Below are 19,635 nucleotides of genomic sequence, written 5' to 3'. Positions count from 1 at the left end.
TTGCAAGACCCTGCCTCATAATAGAAAATACAAAAGGGCTGGGACTGTGACTCAATGGTAAAGCACTCCTGGTTTCAACCCTCTAGTAAAGAAAAAAAAAAAAAAGACCAAGCATGGCATGGTATGGTAGGTGTTATGCGTCATTTGGGGAGTGGGGAAGATGATTCACCTTTTAATAAAATTTGGCAGCACAGTACTTTTAGTACCAAAATACACTATGAATTGCATATCTAAATTTTCACCTTATTTTCTCACACTTTTTACTTGAAAAATATTAAATATATAGAAATGATTCAAAAGTGGCTTAATGAACCTCTTAGTGCCCTAAATCACATTAACACTCTTTTCAGTTCCATCAATTGACTCTGCCAACATTGAGTTTGGCATATTTTGGTTTCTTCTTTCTGTCTTGTACACAAATACACTTGTATCTTTTTTTTTTTTTTTTTTTTTTTTTTCGTGCTACTAGACATTGGAATCCAGGGGCACTGTACCGCTGGGTTACATTCTCAGACCTTTTTTATTTTGGGTTTGGAGACAGAGGCTAGCCTCGAATTCAGGATTCTCCTACCTCAGCTTCCTGAGTTGCTGGGATTACAGGCATAAATCATCACACAAAGTTTTGTTTGTTTGTTTTGGTACCAGGGATTGAATTCAGGGGCACTCGACTACTGAGCCACATCCCCAGCCCTATTTTTGTATTTTATTTAGAGAAAGGGTCTCACTAAGTTGCTTAGCGCCTTACTTTTGCTGAGGCTGACTTTGAACTCTGGATCCTCCTGCCTCAGCCTCCTGAGCCACTGGATTACAGGCATGTGACACCACACCAGGCTCCATATACTCTTTGTTTTTTGTTTTTTTTTTTTTCTTTTTGGGGTGCTGAGGACTGAACCTAGGGCCTTGTGTGCGAGAGGCAAGCACTCTACCAACTGAGCTATATCCCCAGCCCTCAATATACTCTTTGTTGCTGTTTTCTCCCCTGGTCTAGAATCTAATTCAGGATCCCAAATTCTCAGTGCTTGTCTTAAGTTTTATGTAGTCTTTAATTCAGAACCTTTTCCTCAACCTTTTTGGCGTCCGTGATACTGACCATTTTGAGGGCTCCAGGCCAGAGGCCTTAGAGAAGTTTCTTCCACCGGAACTTTCTTGATGAATTCTGGATCACTGTTTGCTTTTTACAGGGAAGAGCCCACTGTTTTCATCCACAAGCCCCTTCCCTGCACCTGAAGGACCCCTCCTCAGAAACCATCAGTGGGGTGGTTTTTTCAACAGTGATAAAATATACTTTTATTTACTTTGTTGAGTCAGAAGGTTGTAAAATAAATTATTGCTAAAACAGATATCAGGCAAACATTAAAGGTGCTTTAGAAGCCCAGTTCCTCTGGAGTTTATTTAAACGAAAAAAGAAAGGTTAGATTTTTTTCATGCAGCTGGGCGTAGTGTCGAATGCCTGTATTCCCAGCGACTCTGGAGGCTGAAGCAGGAGGTTCACAAGTTCAAAGCTGGCCTCAGCAAAAGTGAGTCACTAAGCAACTCAGTGAGACCCTGTCTCTCAATAAAATATAAAAAAGGGCTGGGGATGTGGCTCAGTGGTTGAGTGCCCCTGAGTTCAATCCCCGGTACCTGTCCCTCCAAAAAAATGCTTTCATGCAGTACATTAATACATACTTGGTTCTGTTCTTTCCTTTTTTTTTTCCCCCCTTTCTTTCTTTCTGTAAATGACTGCATGAAAAACTTGGAAGATCCTCTGGGTTTTACTGGGGAAAAGAACATATATGTATGTGTGTGTGTGTTTATATGTATACACACATACGTGAACATATAATATATATGTACATATACTACATGTATATTTACATACATATAAATTTACATACATATATATTTTTCCCCCTTCTTTCTGTGCTGGGGCACAGCATGCTAGGCAAGGACTCTATCAATGAGCCACATCTTCATTCCTAACTACTACTACTACTACTACTTCTTCTTCTTCTTCTTTCTTAATATTTTTAGTTGTAGATGGACAGAATACCTTTATTTTATTCATTTATTTTTATTTTTATGTGGTGCTGAGGATCGAACCCAGTGCCTCACACGTGCTAGGCAAGTGCTCTGCCCCTGTGCTATAGCCCCATCCCTAACTTCTTATCTAAAAGGGGGCCCTGGCACGCCCATGTCATCTCAGCTACTCAGAAGGCAAGAAGATCACAAGTTTGAGGTCAACCTCCACGATTTAGTGAGAACTTGTCTCAAAATAGAAAATAAAAAGGAATGGGGATGTAGCTCAGAGATAAATCGCCAGTATTTAAAAAAAAAGAAAGAAAGAAAAAAAGAGCGAGATGGGGCTGGGGATATAGCTCAGTTGGTAGCATGCTTACCTCACAACTCACAAGCCAAGGCCCTGGGTTCAATCCCCAGCACCACAAAAAAAAAAAGAAAAAAGAAAAAAGAAAGGAAAAAAAGAAAGAGCGCGCCCTGGATAGGGATGTAGAGCTCTTGCCCAGGACGCACAAGGTCCCTGGCCCTGGTTTCAATCCCCAGTATCGAAGTATCACAAAAATAAAATAAATAATAAAAAAGAGCCCTTTGTGCATGCTGGGTAAGACCCATTCAATTTCTGTGTTCGCATTTAGATAAAAAGCAGGTTTTCAGATGAGTGCCATGGTGCATACCTGTAATCCTAGCAATCTGGGAGACTGAGACAGGAGAATCACAAGTTCCCGGCCATCCTCAACAGCTCAGCAATTTAGCAAGACCCTCTACAACTAAAAGTCAAAAGGACGGAAAATGTTGTCCAGTGGTAGAGTGCCCCTGAGTTCACTCCCCAGTAACACACACACACACTCACACACACACACACACACACACACACACACACTCACACACACACACACAGAAAGAGGGTCCTTTGCCTGAAATCCCAGCTACTTGGGAGGCTGAGGCAAGAGTTCCAGTCTGGCCTTGGCACTTTAGTGGGACCCTGTCTCTAAATAAAACTAAAAGAGCTGGGGGCGTAGCTCAGTGGTACAGAATATGCTTTGCATACACAAAGTCCCAGGGACCATCCCCAGCACTCCAGAAAAAAAAGAAAAAAAAAACTCGTCCTTGGACCAGTGAGTCATGCTGCCATGCCAAAAGCCCTCCTAAGTGGGATGGCCAAGGATCTGGGAAATGATTGACCAAGAAGGGCTGGCAACGGGGCCCAGTGATGACACTATCCAGGCATGATTCCATTCCGCACACAGGCTCACAGCCCTCAATGTGGTACAAGAAGTGTTTCCTGCAGCACATGGTGGCACATGCCTGTAATCCCAGCAGCTCTGGAGGCTGAGGCAGGAGGATCGACTTCAAAGTCAGCCTCAGCAATTTAGCAAGGCGCTAAGCAACTCCACAAGACCCTGTCTCTAAATAAAATACAAAATAGGGCTGGGGATGTGGCTCACTGGTTAAGTGTCTCTGAGTTCAATCCCCAGTAATAGAAAAAAAAAAAAAAATTCCTGGCACCTTGTAAATACGAGATCAGTGGAAGATAAATTAGGTACATCCAGAAGCCCTTTATTAATGCTGCACAGAAATCCTGAATCCAGCCCTCTCCTCCATCCTTGGAAAGGAAATAGGACGAATCAATGGAAAAGACACAGGCTTTTGGAGTTAGACATACCTGGTTTCAAATCCTCACTCTGCCACTTCGTGACTATGTAGCTTGTGTCGGCTACTTGGCCTCTCTGAGCCTGAGTTTTCACATTTGTAAAATGAAGGTAATACTCATTTTGCAAGGCAGAGGGACAGAAGAATGCTTCCTTAGCCTAGGCTGCAAGGTAAATGGCCCCTAATGTTGTGGGAACGGTTTCCTGAGTTTTCTATTTCTCCCTGTGAAAATCCAGCCTGCTAGGGATGGTAGCAGCTATAGGTAACAGGAATAGGTAGGAAGTGGCTTCCCTGTATCCGCTCCCCAGTCTGCTGCCCTAGACATTTCCAGATCTTTTCTTGCAGGTGAAAAAAGAAAGAGAAGAGGAAAGGAGAGGAGAGAAGGAGAAAGAAGGAAGGAAGGAGAGAGACTTTTAGAACAGTGTGAAAACCTCAGTGGAGACCTCAGGGATCAGGAATCTGAAGTTCCATGCAGTCAGCAGCCCGGCACAGGCCACAGAAGTGCAGTGAATGGTTGGCTAAACCAGTATTTCTAGAATAAGCGTCCATTCCACTTAAAAGCTGATGTTTTATATAACTCTGTGTAGGGGTTACTCTCTCTACGTTTTACTAAAATCTAGTTAGACTAATCATAGAAACAGAATTCGGGGAAGAAATAAATTTGGTGGTCCCTCATTCACTGACTCATTCAGTAAAATGTATAGGACAAAAGAATCCAAGGCCCCTGGAAACCTGAGAGAGCAAAATTTAAAAAACAAACAAACAAACAAACAAAAACAGAATTAAGGTACCAATTTCTGGTACCAAAATAATAACAATAATAACAATGATAAAGTACTTTGTTTTCAGTACTGGAGATCACACCCAGGGCCTCAGGCATGCTAGGTGACACACTACCACTGAGCTATGTCTCCAGCCCCTGTTACTGTTTTTAATGAGAATGAAGTTCAGAAAGGTTCAGGGGGAATAAATGGAAGAAAATGGAGCAAATGGGGGTAACTTGGGCCATAGGGAAATATTCTTTTTTGTGGGGGAAGTTACCTGAATTGAACCCATGGGGCACTTAACCACTGAGCCACATCCCCAGTCCTTTTTTATATTTTATTTAGAAACAGGGTCTCACTGAGTTGCTTAGAGCCTCAATAAGTTGCTGAGGCTGACTTTGAATTCAAGATCCTCCTACCTCAGTCTCCTGAACTGGAATTACGGGCATGGGCCACTGTGCCTAGCTTAGGGTCATATTCTTAAATCCACTGAATCATGGGTAGAAAGAATAACCCATTTTGAGAGTGTGAGTAGATGGAGCCAGGGAAAGCTAAAGTGGCGATTTCCTTAGATCATTCAGGTTTTACTTTACAGACAACGAAAAAAGAGTTTTTTGGGGTTTCATTTGCTTGTTTGGTTGATTTTTCTCACACAGACTGGGCAAGCACTGTACTATTGGCTATATCCCCAATCCTTTTTTATTTTTTATTTTGAGACAGAGTCTTACTAAGTTGCCCAGGCTGGCCTTGAATTTGCAGTCCTCCTACCTCAGCCTCCCAAGTTGTTGGGATGACAGGCCTGTACCACTCTGCCTGGCATAAAATGGACTTTTATGATCCAAAGTAAAGGTGACTTTAAGGTGTCATATGTAGGACACGGAATTTTCCACTTTTTAAATCCTACTCTGGCTGGATGCAGTGGCCCCCTCCTATAATCCCAGAGACTCTGGAGGCTGAGGCGGGAGGATTGCAAATTCGAGGCTAACCTCAGCAATTTAGCAAGACCTTGTCTGAAAATGAAAAATAAAAAGAACCGGGGTGTAACTCAGTAGTAGAGTACCCGTGGGCTCAAGCCCCACTACTGAAAATAAAGAAAGAAAAGAAGAATCCTACTGTGCTTGGGAAAGGCCTTAATTAGGTGGAGCAACCCTAACTCCACCTGCACAGTCAGTGTTTCTCTTTTTAGAGAGTGATCCTGCCGAATTAAAATTCAATTAATCCAACTTTAAGGGCAAGAAAAACTATTTGTGAAAAATCATTAAACAGCACATAAAACCCTTTGAGGAACAGTGACTCCCAGGAGAAGTACAGCCTGGCTTTTGTTAAGGTACTTTGGGCCCAATGAGTTAACTTTTTTAAGGAATTTTAACAAGATAGTGGTCAAAGTGGAATTTGTTCTTGCAGTTTATTTAAGGTTTTACAAGGCCCTGCAAAGAGTCCCTCCCCTAAGTCTGGAGGAGAAGAGAGTTTGGCAACAACATGGTGAGAGGTAGAATCTTAGGAGGGTATTTTTAAATCTGTGAGGAAACCAAACAATTGGCTTGAAGGTTTCACAAATGTTAGGGTCCTGAATGACAAAGGAGGCCTGGGGAACTGTGGCCCCTGGAGACCCCAGGAACTGGACCAGGGACAGAGCTTGTGATCCTGGGCTTCACCCTGCCAGGGAAAACCAAATCTGCCCAGAGAGGACATTATTGGGGGGACTGGTGAAATGCGAATACAGGCTGTGGATTAGATAATAGTATTGTAACAACATTAAATTTCCTGATTTGATAACTGGACTTTGGTTGTATAAGATAATGTTCGTGGTCTTAGGAAATGCACGAGGAAGTGATTAGGAACAGAGGGGCATCATATCCACAACTTGATTCCCAAATGGTTCAGAGAGAAAAAAAAAAGTGTGTATAGACACACACACATATACACATGCCTAATGCATCTATATCATGGGCATGTAATATCAACATTTTATGTGTGTATGTATAATAATATGTACATAAATAGGTGGGGGAAGGAGAAGGAGTGATAAGGTAAATCAGGCAAAATGGGTATTCAAGGTAGGGGTATATGGGAATTCTTTGAACTTTGCCTGGAATCCCAGGAATTCTGGAGACTGGGGCAGGAGGATCACAAGTTCAAGGCCAGCCTGGACAAATCAGTGAGACCGTGTCTCAAAATAAAATAAATAAATAAATAAAAAGGTGTGGGAATGTAGTTTAGTGGTAGAGCATCCCTGGGTTCAATCCCCCGTATCAGAAAGAAGGAAGGAAGGAAGGAAAGGGGGCAGATAGGGAAATAAAAGTTCATGTCTGAGCATTTGTTGGTTTCATCCTGCCAAGTCATGTACTAAGATAGGTGCTCACAGACTGCACAAGAAGTAGAAGTCACTCCAAGAGAGGCTTGTAACCAAAGTGGGGAGACCTAAGGGATTTGCTGGCAATAATTAAAAACTTGTGGTGATCCATGTACTCAACTACCAGCGTTCAATATTATTGAAAGCCCCCCCCCTCTGTTACTGGGTGTGGTGGCACGCTTCCAGAGACTCAGGAGGCCAAGGTAGGAGGATTGCAAGCTGGAGATCAGCCTCAGCAATTTAGTGAGGCCTTAAGGAAGTCACTGAGACCCGGACTCTAAATAAAATATTAAAAGGGGCTGGGGATGTGCTTAAGCGCCCCTGGGTTCAATCCTTGGGACCAAAAGCAAAAAAGAGGGCTGGGGAGATAGCTCAGCTGGTAGAGTGCTTGCCTTGCAAGCACAAGGCCCCGAGTTCTATCTCCAGTACTGCAAAAAAAAAAAAAAAAAGCAAAAAAGAGAAAAGACTGGGGTGGGATGAGGTGGGCGGGGCTGCTGGGGATGTTGCTGAGTGGCAGAGCAACCCTGGATTCATTCCCCAATATGGGGTGAGAGGTGTGTGTGTGAAAATTACTGTGGGGAAGTATCCACAGGAACTGTGATGGCCATATGAATGTGGGAGTGTGATTCTCAGACCAGGGAGGGAACCTCCCAGAAGTGACTGACTTAGTTCCCAGAAGATGTGACACTCGAAGCAGTTTTTTTGTTTTGTTTTGTTTTGTTTTTTTAATATGTGGCAATGGGGTTCAAACCCAGGGGCCTCAAGTATGGTAGGAAAATACTCCACCAATGAGCCACATCACCAGTCTTGAAGCAAGTGTTAAAATGTTTTTTTGTTTTTATGTTGGGTCCCCAACCCTTTTTTATTTTTATTTTATTTTATTTTATTTTTTTGGTACTGGGGTTGGAACCCAGGGCGCTTAACAACTGAGCCACATCCCACACCCTTTTCGTTTGTTATTTTGAGACAGGGTCTCACTAAGTTGCTTAGGACCTCGCTGAATTGCTGAGGCTGGCCTCAAACTTGCAATCCTCCTGTCTCAGCCTCCTGATGGGCTACTGGGATTACAGGCATGAGCCACCTGGCCCTGCTTGAAGTAAGTGTTTGGTTTTTTTTTTTTTTTTTTTTTTCTTTTTTCTTTTTTTCCCCCCTCAGTGCTGGGAATTTGAACCCAGGGCCTTGTACTTGCAAAGCAAGCACTCTACTAACCGAGCTATATCCCCAGCCCTAAGCACTCTACTAACCGAGCTATATCCCCAGCCCTTGAGGTAGGTTTTGAAGACTGAGTGGAAATCCAAGGAGGGAGTTGTGAGCAATGAAACAGGGAACAGTCTGCAAAGCCGTGGAGGGAGAAGACCATATGCAATTACCAAGCAACATTTCAGCAAAAACATATCGTGCAAAAAGGGTGCTGAAAAACATCAGATAGGAGACAGGACAGGTGAGTCTTTGCAGAAAGGCTTGGAGAAGGCTAGGGTTTCTGAGATGGGATCTGGGGAAGGAGATTGCCAGGGATGCGGGGAAAGTCACGTGGTACAGATAGAGAGCCGGAATGTGGGGAACAAAGCACAGAGGTCAGGAATGAGCAAAGCCCAAGGTGAGGGGCTGGTAAACAGCCCGGAGCCTGAGAGCACAAGGTGGGATTGTGCAAGGGCTTTGCCTCTCACCTGAGCCTGCATGCTCCCACATCAGGGCTCAGCCTGAAGTCCCAGGGGCAGGGTCCATCCAGAAACATACCCCAGGATATGGAGAAAAGGGAACCTCTGTACACTGTTGGAGGGAGTACAAATCTGTAGCATCATTATTGAACACATTATAGTGGCTCCTTGAAAAATTAAAAATAGATCTATCGTTTCAAGTAATCCTACTTCAGGTATATATGCAAAAGAAAGAAAATCAGCACGTTGAGGGTGTTTCTACCCTTCCATGTCATTACAGCATTATTCATAACTGCCGAGATATGGGACCCTCTTAAGTATCTCTTGAGGGATGAATGACTAAAGAATATATAATATGCACAAACAATGGAATGTTATCCAGCCTTTAAAGGGAAAGGAAATGCCGTCATTTGTGACAAAGTGGATGAACCTGAAGGACACCATGCTTGGTGAAAAATGTCAGGGACAGGTTGAGTTTACACCTGTTTACATCCCAGCAACTCAGGAGGCTGAGGCAGGAGAATCACAAGTTTGAAGACAGCCTCAGCAATTTAGTGAGACCCTAAGGAACTTAGTGAGATAAGTCTCTGAATTGGGGATGTGACTCAGTGCTAACGGCCTCTGGGTTCAATCCCCAATGCCAAAAAAAAAAAAAAAAAAGAAAGAAAGAAAAGAAAGATAAAATTGAACTAATGGAAGCAGAGTAGAATTATAGTTGTCAGGGCTGTGGGAACAGGGAAGATGTCGGTCAGTTATTATTTTACATATGCATGTCATCCTTGCGCAGGGGCCATGTTAATCTTCTCTACATGGTTTCAATTTTAGTGTATGTGCTGCCTAAGTGAGCACAGTCACTTATCATTATATATTTTTTTCAGTTATGCAGGATAAAAAAGTTTTGGAGAGCCTGGCATGGTGGTGCACACCTTTAATTCCAGCGACTGGGGAGGCTGAGGCAGGAGGATCGAGAGTTCAAAGCCAGTCTCAGTCAAAGTGAGGCACTAAGCAACTAGGGACCCTGTCTCTAAATAAAATACAGAAAAATAGGGCTGGGGATGTGGCTCAGTGGTCAAGTGCCCCTGAGTTCAATCCCTGGTACGAAAAAAAGAAAAAAAGTTTTGGAGATTTAATATACAGAATGGTGACTATATTTAGGTGTGTTCTGCTCCTGAGTCACATCCCCAGCCATGGTTTTACTATTTTCTTTTCTTGCAGTACTGGGGATCAAGCACAGGACCTTCTAGTTGTATTTTTTGTTTTCTGTTGAGACAGGGTCTCCTAAATTGCTGAGGCTGTCCTCGAACTTTGATCTTTCCAGGGTCTGGAATTACTGGCTGCCATACCACACCCAGCTACTTTTTCTTTCCTCAGTGCTGGAGATTAACCTAGGGCCTTGTGCACGATAGGCAAACCCTCTACCACTGCACTACATCCCTAATCCACTGCAGTTCACACCGTGCTGTATACTTGGAATTTGCCGAGAGTAGGTCTTAAATATTCTCATAGGGAGAAAACAAAGTAAGTACGTGAAGTGGTGAATATTGTTCATTAGCTTGATTTGGAAATCATTTCACAATATATAGATATAGAAAAATGTCATACTGTCACTTGGTGCAGTGGCACATACCTGTAATCCCAGCTATTAGGGAGACTGAGGCAGGAGGACTGCTTGTACCCAGGAGTTGGAGGCCAGCCTGGGCACATAGCAAGACCATGTCTAAGGGCTGGAGATGTAGCTCAGTGGTAGAGCATTCCCCTAGCATGCATAAAGCCCTGGGATCTATCCATTCCCCCCAAAAATGGCTTTAAAAGAGCATGGTGGCCCTCAGGCTGAGGCAGGAGGATCACAAGTTTGAAGCCAGCCTGGGCAACTTAGGGACACTATCTCAAAAGAAAAAGAAAAAAGAGCTCAGTGACAGAGTGCCCCTGAGTTCAACCCCCAGTACCCTACCTACCACACACACAAAGTCACGTTGTGTATCATAATGTGTGTGTGTGTGTGTGTGTGTGTGTGTGTCTGCGTGTAGGCGGGTACACACACACACACACATATTTATAGTACTTGGGATTGACCCCAGAGTTTTGTGAATGCTAGGCAAGTGTTCTATTGGTGAGCTACATGCCCAATCATTTTTTAAAATTTTATTTGTTTATTGTTTTGTTTTGTGGTGCAGGACCTTCGGGGTCTAGGTAAGCTCTCTACCACTGAGCTACATCCCAGTCTTAAGTTTTATTTTAATTAATTACTTGGAATTGAACCCAGAGGTGCTTCACCATGGAGCTATATCCTCAGTCCTATCTATCTATCTATCTATCTATCTATCTATCTATCTATCTATCTGTTTGGTACTGGGGATTGAACTCCGGGGCACTCCACCACTGACCAACATCCCCAGCCCTATTTTGTATTTTATTTAGAGACAGAATGAGTTGCTTAGCACCTCGCTTTTGCTGAGGCTGGCTTTGAACTCATGATCCTCCTGCCTCAGTCTCTGAAGTCTCTGGAATTATAGGCATGTGCCACCATGCACAGCTTTTTTTTGGTACTGGGGTGATTGTACCACTGGCAACATTCCCAACCCTTTGTATTTTTTTTTTTTTATTTAGAGACAGGGTGACAGGGTTTGGCTGAGTTCTTTAGGGCCTCATTAAGTTGCTGAGCCTGGCTTTGAACTCACAATCCTCCTGCCTCAGCCTCCTGAGTTGCTGGGATTACAGGCATGCACCACTGCAACCCAGCTACAATTTTTATTTATCAATTATATATCTCAATACAACTGGAAAAATGTTTTAATTATTTAGGGGCTAGGAATGTAGCTCAGTGATAGAGGCCCTGGGTTTGATACCTAGCACCCCAAACCACTACTCCCCCTGCGGGCCCCTAAATATATATATCACAAGCAAACAATAGCAACAACAAACTCAATTTTTAAAAAAAGGGCAAAAGCTCTGAACAAAAGCCTCACCAAAGAAAAGCTATGATTTGCAAATAAACACAGGAAAGGAAGCTCCACATCATTAGACTTTAATGAAATGCAAAAATTAAAAGACAATGAGATACTACCACACACCTATTGGAATGACTAAAAGAAAAAACTGAGTATGTAAGTTGGAGGCCTTGTGAACAAAATGGAATTATCATTCACTGCCTAGTAAAGTATAAAGTGTGGGGTAGCCTATTCAAAATCCTTTGTCAGGGGCTGGGCATGCAGCTGAGTTACAGAGCACTTGCCTAGCAGGGGAGAAGCTCTGAGTTCAGTTCCCAACACCTCAAAGCAAACAAACAAACAACGACAATAACAACAACAAACAAGCCAGGCTTGATGACACACGTCTGCAATCCCAGCAATGATAAAGGCTGAGGCAGGAGGAACGCAAGCTGGAGACCAGCCTTAGCACCATAGCGAACCCTTGTCCGAAAATAAGAAATAAAAATGACTGGTGATGTACCTCAGTGGGAAAGGGCCCCTGGGTTCAAGCCTCAGTACCAAAACGACAGCAACAACAACAAACAAACAAAAAGCATTTGGCAGTTTCTTGAAAGTTAACATTCAAATACCATATGATCCTGCCTCTCTAGTCTTAGGTATTATACTTGTATATAAATGTTAAAAAAAAAAAAGGCGGGGGATATAGCTCAGTTGGTAGAATGCTTGCCTCACAAGCATAAGGCACTGAGTTCAGTCCCCAGCACCGCAATAAAATAAAGGTTAATAGCAACTTTATTTGTTATAGACAAGATTTAAAAACACAAACGTTCACCAACTGTTGAATGGATAAACAAATTGTAGTGTCCACCCAATGGAATATTACTAATAATTACTCATTTTTATCTAATAAAAAGAGATGAATTACTGATCCACACAAACGCACAGATTAGCAACAATGTCATTATCCTGAGTGACAGTGGGACCCCCCTCAGCCCCCAAAGGCAAATTGTATGAAAGACTATGGATTATGTAAATCCGTTCCATTTATATAAAGCTTTGTGAGTTTTGTTTTTTGGGGTGCCAAGAATTGGACACAGGACCTCAAATATGCTGAGCTCTACCACTGAGCTGAGACTTTTTAACCCTATATAAAGCTTTAGAAAATGCCAACCAATCCATAGTGACAGAAAGGTGATGATCCGTGGGTGCCCAGAAAGGTGTGGATTGGAGGACCTTATACCTTTGGGAGTGATGACTTTTCCATTCCTTTGGTTGTGGTCAATGCTTCGCAGGAGTATCCTTGTATCAAAATTTATCAAACTGGGTGTGATGGTGCTTTTCTGTAATTCCAGCTACTCTGGAGGTTGAGGCAAGAGGATCACAAATTCAAGGTCATCCTGGGCAACTTGTCTCAAAATAAAAAATATTAAAGGCTGGGAGTGGGCGGGAGTTGTGGCTCAGTGGTAGAGCACTTGCTGGGCATGTGTGAGGCCCTGGGTTCCATACTCAGCACCACATATAAATAAATGAATAAAATAAAAGATCCATTGACAACTAAAAAATTAAAAATTAAAAAAAAAAAGACTGGGAGTGAGATTCAGTGGTACAGCATCCCTAGATTCCATTCCCAGCACGCACGCGTGCGCGCACACACACACACACACACACACACACACAATCCTTATCAAATCTTGTACCTTAATCGGATGCAGTTTCTGGGTTTGGCTTTGTAGGTCAGTGGTAGAGTGCTTGCCTAGCACGGATCCTTAGGCACTGGGTTGGATCCCCAGCACCACATAAAAGTAAATGAACAAAATAAAGGTATTGTGTCCATCTACAACTAAAGTATTTTCCAAAACTTACAAAGTTTCTTTATTATATGTCAATTATTTTTCCATGAAGGCTGTTTATAAAAAAGAAAGAAACTGGGGGCATTAATTAGCACAGTAGATCAGATAGGCTGGAGTAGAGGGGTATTCCAATTATCTATTGCTATTTAGCAAATGATTCCAAAATTTAGTGGCTCTAAACAACAATCATTTTATTATATTTCACAATTTTGTGGATCAGGAATTCAGACTACTGGGCTGCGTTGTACTCAGGTTGGGATGTTCCAAGATGGTTTCACTCATCATCTGTCACCTTGGCATGGACAACTCGCAGGCTAGACTCTGGGCCTTCTCCTGGGGTCTGTCTTGAAGGGAAGTCCAACTTACATGATGGCTAAGAATAGAAGAGTACAAGGTGGAAGCCACCAGTCCTCCTAAAGATTGGGCTGGGTACTAGCATAGCATTACTTCTGCCATATTTCCTTGGTCAAAGTGGTCACAGACCAGTCCAGATTTTAGGGGAAGTATAACAGAATTCACCTCCCAACGAGAGCCCAGGAGCCTGGAAAAGACTGAGTGGGCGCTGCCAGGCAGAAGCTACAAGGGGTCTTGAGCAATTAATCCGGGTATAGGTTGGTAGTGGGCAGGGTTTATGTAGAAAAGTAACATTGGGAAAAATGTTGGGGCAGAGGTGAGAAATCCTCGGCAGATTGGATTAAGCAGCTTGAGCCAGCTTTTCTAGACAAGAGGGAGTCCTTGCATGTGCGAACAGGTAGAAGGATGGAGGGAAAGAGTTAGGCTGAGAGACAGATGAACACAAGACATAGCTTTTCAGCTGCAAAATCAGAGAACATTTGAAGTAAGGCATTAACAGCATGTATTGATTTATACACACACACACACACATACACAATATATGTATATTTTGGTTGTGGGGATTGAATGCTGGGACACTCTATGACTGAGTTACATCCCTAACTCTTTTTCTTTTATTGTGATTTTTTTTTCCTAGTACTGGGGTGATTGAACCCAGGGGTGCCCTATTACTGAGCCACATTCCCAGCCCTTTTTTCTTTTTTCTTTTTTTTTTTTCGTGGTGCTGGGGATTGAACCCAGGGCCTTATGCTTGCAAGGCAAGCACTCTACCAACAGAGCTATATCCCCAGCCCTTATTTTTTATTTTGAGAAAGGGTCTCGATAAATTGCACAGGGCCTAAGTTGCTGAGGCTGGCCTTTTAACTTTCGATTCTCTGCCTCAGTTTCCTGAGTCACTGGAATTACAGGTGTGCAGAACTGAACCTGTCTTGATTTATTTATCATTTGATTTTTCCACCATATTAATCTTAAAAACAACTTTGATTTTTTTTTTCTCCCCTGATCATAAAAGACACAGGCTACATTTTAAAAAATAAAGACTGAGATCTTAGCTTTAACCATAGGAGCAACAGGTATGGGGGCTTGAGCTGGGAGTGACTGAGGCAAGACTGCAACTTTCTCTCATGGAGGACAGGACGGATGTGATCCCTGGTGTGGTCCAGCAGAGTGTAGTGATTTGGCAAAGACAGACCTAAGGGTAGGTAGTCAGGCAGTTTGTAAATCCCTCTGCTGAATGCCAATGATTCTTTAAAAAGTAAATATGTGGGGCTGGGGAGTGCAGCTCAGTGGTATAGGGCTTGCCTAGCATAAATGAGGCCCTGAGTTCAATCCTCAGCACCAGCCTCCCCTGCAACACTCCCCAAAGAAAGTGACTGTAAGCCCAGCAACTCTGGAGGCCGAGGCAGGAGGATTGCAAGTTCAAAGCCAGCCTCAGCAACTTAGAGACCCTAAGTTGATGTAATGTAGAGAGACGCTGTCTCTAAATAAAATACAAAAAGGGGCTGGGGATGTGATTCACTGGTTAAGTGCCCCAGGTTCAATCTGTGGTACTAAAAAGAAAGAAAAGAAAAGAAATAGAAATTATGACATAAAGTTTATTTAATGTACTTTAAAAAACATGCACTCTGGTGATTTATGCACTTAGAAATTATGGGAGTGCATAGCACAAGAAATAAAAGCAAGAATCAACAACTGGGATAGATTCAAACTAAATAGCTTTCTCTCAGCAAAGGAAACTATCATCAATATGAAGAGTGGGAGAAAATCTTTGCCACTCATACTTCAGACAGAGCACTAATTTCCAGAATCTATAAAGAACTCAAAAAACTCTACACTAAGAATACAAATAACCCAATCAACAAATGGGCTAAGGAAATGAACAGATATTTCACAGAAGATCTACAAGCAATCAACAGATATATGAAAAAATGTTCAACATCTTTAGTAATAAGAGAAATGCAAATTAAAACTACCCTAAGATTCCATCTCACCCCAATTAGAATGGCGATTATCAAGAATACAAGCAACAATAGGTGTTGGCAAGGATGTGGGGAAAAAGGTACACTCATACATTGCTGGTGGGACTACAAATTAGTGCAACCACTCTGGAAAGCCGTGTGGAGATCCCTTAGAAAACTTGGAATGGACCCACCATTTGACCCAGTTATCCCACTCCTCAGCCTATACCCAAAGGACTTAAAATCAGCATACTACAGAGATACAGCCACATCAATGTTCATAGCTGCTGAATTCACAATAGCCAGATTGTGGAACCAACCTAGATGTCCTTCAATTGATGAATGGATAAAGAAACTGTGATATATATATATATATATATATATATATATATATATACATATATACATACAATGGAATATTACTCAGCTCTAAAGAATAATAAAATTATGGCATTTGCAGGCAAATAGATGAAATTGGAGAATATCATGCTAAGTGAGATAAGCCAATCTCAAACATCCAAAAGGCGAATGATCTCACTGATAAGTGGATGATGACACATAATGAGGGGTGGGAGGGGGACAAGAATGGATGAAGGAGGGACTGTATAGAGGGAAAAGAGGGGTGGGAGGGATGGGGGGAAGGAAAAAAAAAAGGAAATGCAGTGTGTATAAACTGTGTATAAAAACACTTTATTTCTGCTAATAAAAAGAAAAAAAAAAAGAAATTATGGGAGTGTACCCCGAGAAAGACAATGAAAGGTATGATTTTGATATGAAAACAAGCAGGTAGAGACGAGAATGTGGCTCAGCTCAGTGGTAGACTGCTTGCCTAAGATGTCCTGGGTTCCATAGCACTGCTGAAAAAAAAAAAAAAGAAAAAAGGCAAATGCATCACATATTTAATTAAAGAATCAGATGATGAAAAAGCTGATTCAAGTCACTCTGATGGAAATATAGCCTAACCCCCAACCCATGGTCTGAAAGGATGTCAGGGGCTGGTTCCGGTGTCATCTTGGAAAATAAAAAAGAAGATTACAGATGCATTCAGGAAAGAATGCAAATTTATTGCCTATGTAATTTCAGGACTGACTTCCTTTAAAAAGTGGTTATTTACTAAAATACAAGGTGATTTATTTTCAGGATTTGGGAAGGTATATAGACTCCCTTTCCAATGTAAACTAGTGAAGGAAAAACAGGAGGCTGCTTATTCCTCTCTTGCTTGTTTATGGCTAAGATGGTACTGAAAATTTTAATACAAGGTAGTTTACAGCAGGGGACTGTGTCTTTGGCCTTTCCCCTGGATGCACAGATCTGAAGATCTGCCTCTACTCATGGATAAGCTAATCCTTATTAGGTTCTAATACTAATTTATTATTTATCTACTACAATACCACATTGAAAAAGATCATGATAAATGTATTTCTATATAATTGGAGTTAAATTTGACAATGTAAAGATTTTCTACTTTCCTATCTGTGATGAATCACTGAAAATAGGAATGTGTTAATTTAACAATTTACGCTGCAGATTTGCTTTCTGGTAGTGTGCCGCTAATTCAAGAAAACAGAGAAGGGAAGCTACTTCATGAAGAGAAATCAAACCTCCCGCAGCAGAGTCTCTCTCTCTCTCTATCTCTTTTCTTTTTGGTTTATTCTGAGCAATTGTCCCCAGGAAACTGGCCTACCAACAGCTGTCAAGTTTGATTCCTCTTTCTGAAGTTACAGCCTTCCTGCTCCTCCTTCATGGCTCTGCTGACTTTTCACCTCAGCTATCAAGACATTTTGAGTCTTCGTATCAGGAGGACTGTTAGTTCTTTTTTTCTCTTGTCATTTTTTCTTTCTTTCTTTTAAGATTTTTTCGGTGGTGGGTGGGGCCAAGCCAAGAGGGAGGCAGCAGGTCTGAGACTTCTCCCTTCTGACCCTCGGGGCCATCTTCCTTCTGGCAATGCTCTCCCCCCATCTGTTTTCTTCTTATTTAAAACAAAGAATTAAAAACAAGGAAAAAACGGAAAACAAACAAACAAAAACTCTGGAGTAAAGCTAGTATGGTAGAAAATTAGAGTTGTGCATAGATTTACTTGTGAGTGGGAACTTGTTCACATACAGGTCTCAAATTACTATGAAAGAGACTTGTATTGGAAATAGATGATGGAATGAGATTTTTTTTTTTTTTTTTTTTGGTACCGGGGAGTGAAGCTGAGGGCATTTAGCTACTGAGCTACATCCCCAGTACTTATTTTTTATTTTGAGACATGATCACACTAAGTTGCTGAGGATCTTTCTAGGTTGGTAAGGTTGGCCTCCAGAGTTGTTGGAATTACAGGTATGGGCCACAGTGGTGGGCTTCTCTTATTTATTATTTATTATTTTTAAGGAACTCTCACTTGCATGAGCTCCATCACTGAGCTATACCTCCAACCTCTAATTTGTATTTATTAATTTCTTAGTACTGGCACTCTACCAATGACCTATATCCCCAGTCCTTTTTAAAATTAAAAAAAATGAAAAAGTTTATTTTTTTTTTTAAGTTGTAGATGGACGGATACGATACCTTTATTTATTTTTATGTGGTGTTGAGGATCGAACCCAGTGCCTCACCCATGCTAGCCCTACCACTGAACCACAACCCCAGACCCCAATTTTTTAAATTTCTGAGACATAGTCTTGCTAAGTTGCCCAGGCTGACCTGGGATTTGCCATCCTCCTGCCTCAGCCTCCCAAGTAGTTGGGATTACAGGTGTGTGCCATTGAGCTTAGCCCTCCAGTCCCTAATTTTTAAATTAAAAAAAGTTTTCTTCACTTGGGAGAGAAGGAGTTCTATTGTGGCTTTACTATGTCAAGTTTACTGTTCACACATAACTGCAGATGGGCACTGATCTTTGCTTTGCTCTGGAGGTGACGCGGGTGCTCCGGAGGGCAGCAGAGGACTTGCACCTTTATAGAGGGGCTGCCAGGTTCTTTGCAGGGGGAGGTTTTTTTATCCTCTGCACCTGGGCCCCTCCCAGGGCTGTCTCTTCAGCACACTTGTTTAGTTGGGTTGATTTAAGGGTTCTTTCCAGACTGATCTATACCTGGATTCTGATGACAAAATCAGAGAGGTCTATATATTGTATTTCTACCCCATCATTATGCTCCAGGCAGGGTGATTCAGATTGAAAACCAAATTTTTATAAAAACTTGTTTTCATTGAGAAATAATTTACAGTGAAATTTTGCATAGATCTTAAATGGCATTTATAAGTTTTGCCCAGTGTATACACCGATGTATTTTTACTTCATTAGCCCAGAAGGTACCTTCATATCCTCTTCCAGTCAGGCGTCATTCTCAAGGGTACCTTTCCCCATAGTTTAGTTTTGCTTGTTCTAGAATTTTTCCGTAAATGAAATCATAGGGTATGAACTCTTTTGTGTTTGGTTTTTCTCCCAACATGATGTTTTGAAATTCATCTAGATTGTTGCCTACGCCAGTTTAAATAGGACCAAGATGTCACTAACAGCGAGACAGTGTGAAGACAGGACAGTTGTTCTGTTTGTTGGTCTCTGGGCCAGACACTACCTAAATCCTGGTTAAGTGGCCCTGTTGGCCCTTCCACGTCAGGCTCCTTCCAAGGCCACGCAAGTTCCTTTCCTAGAACCGCCCAGGCAGTCTTGGGCACCACCCAGATGGCTGTGGGGCCGTCCGGGTCGCCTCCCCTTAACAGCTGCCCCCTCCCCCATTAAAACTCAAAATCGGGATTCTGATTCGTTTAATTCCACGCATCCAAATGCACACGACTGTATGATGTAGATATAGAATCCTTAAGACAATGTAAAGCGAAAAAAAGAAAAGGTAAGGGGGAAACCCAGATCCCTGGGACAGTGGATATCAGCCTCCGTAGAGGCAGGGATTCAGAATGAAGTCTTTTCTTTTCTTTTTTAAATAAACGGAAGAGTCGCTCTCTGCTCCTCGCTCGGAAGGTTTCAAAGGTCGTCACACTGAAGCCTGGGGGCGTTCATCTCCCCAGCGGCCTGGAGAAGGGAGGAGGTTGGTGGGAGGAGGGAGGGAGCACACAAAAGCTGGCCGTGCCGAGAGGGCTAATGTTTCCTGTTTGCCTGGAACCCCCTCCCCTGTCTCCCCTCCCC

The 19,635-nt window shown here is 42.3% G+C and overlaps 1 non-coding gene across 1 annotated transcript; it reads right to left on the bottom strand.

Moving 5' to 3' along the window:
• Window positions 1-9,160: 9,160 nt before the first annotated feature.
• On the bottom strand, window positions 9,161-9,272 carry LOC124969641 (U6 spliceosomal RNA). Its single transcript, XR_007106014.1, has one exon. It is a non-coding gene; the product is annotated as a U6 spliceosomal RNA (small nuclear RNA).
• Window positions 9,273-19,635: the final 10,363 nt, after the last annotated feature.

Source organism: Sciurus carolinensis, chromosome 17 (assembly GCF_902686445.1).
Source record: "Sciurus carolinensis chromosome 17, mSciCar1.2, whole genome shotgun sequence".
Taxonomy (NCBI): domain Eukaryota; kingdom Metazoa; phylum Chordata; class Mammalia; order Rodentia; family Sciuridae; genus Sciurus; species Sciurus carolinensis.
The sequence above is the reverse complement of the archived record's forward strand: the minus strand, read 5'-3'. Positions and strand labels throughout refer to the sequence as shown.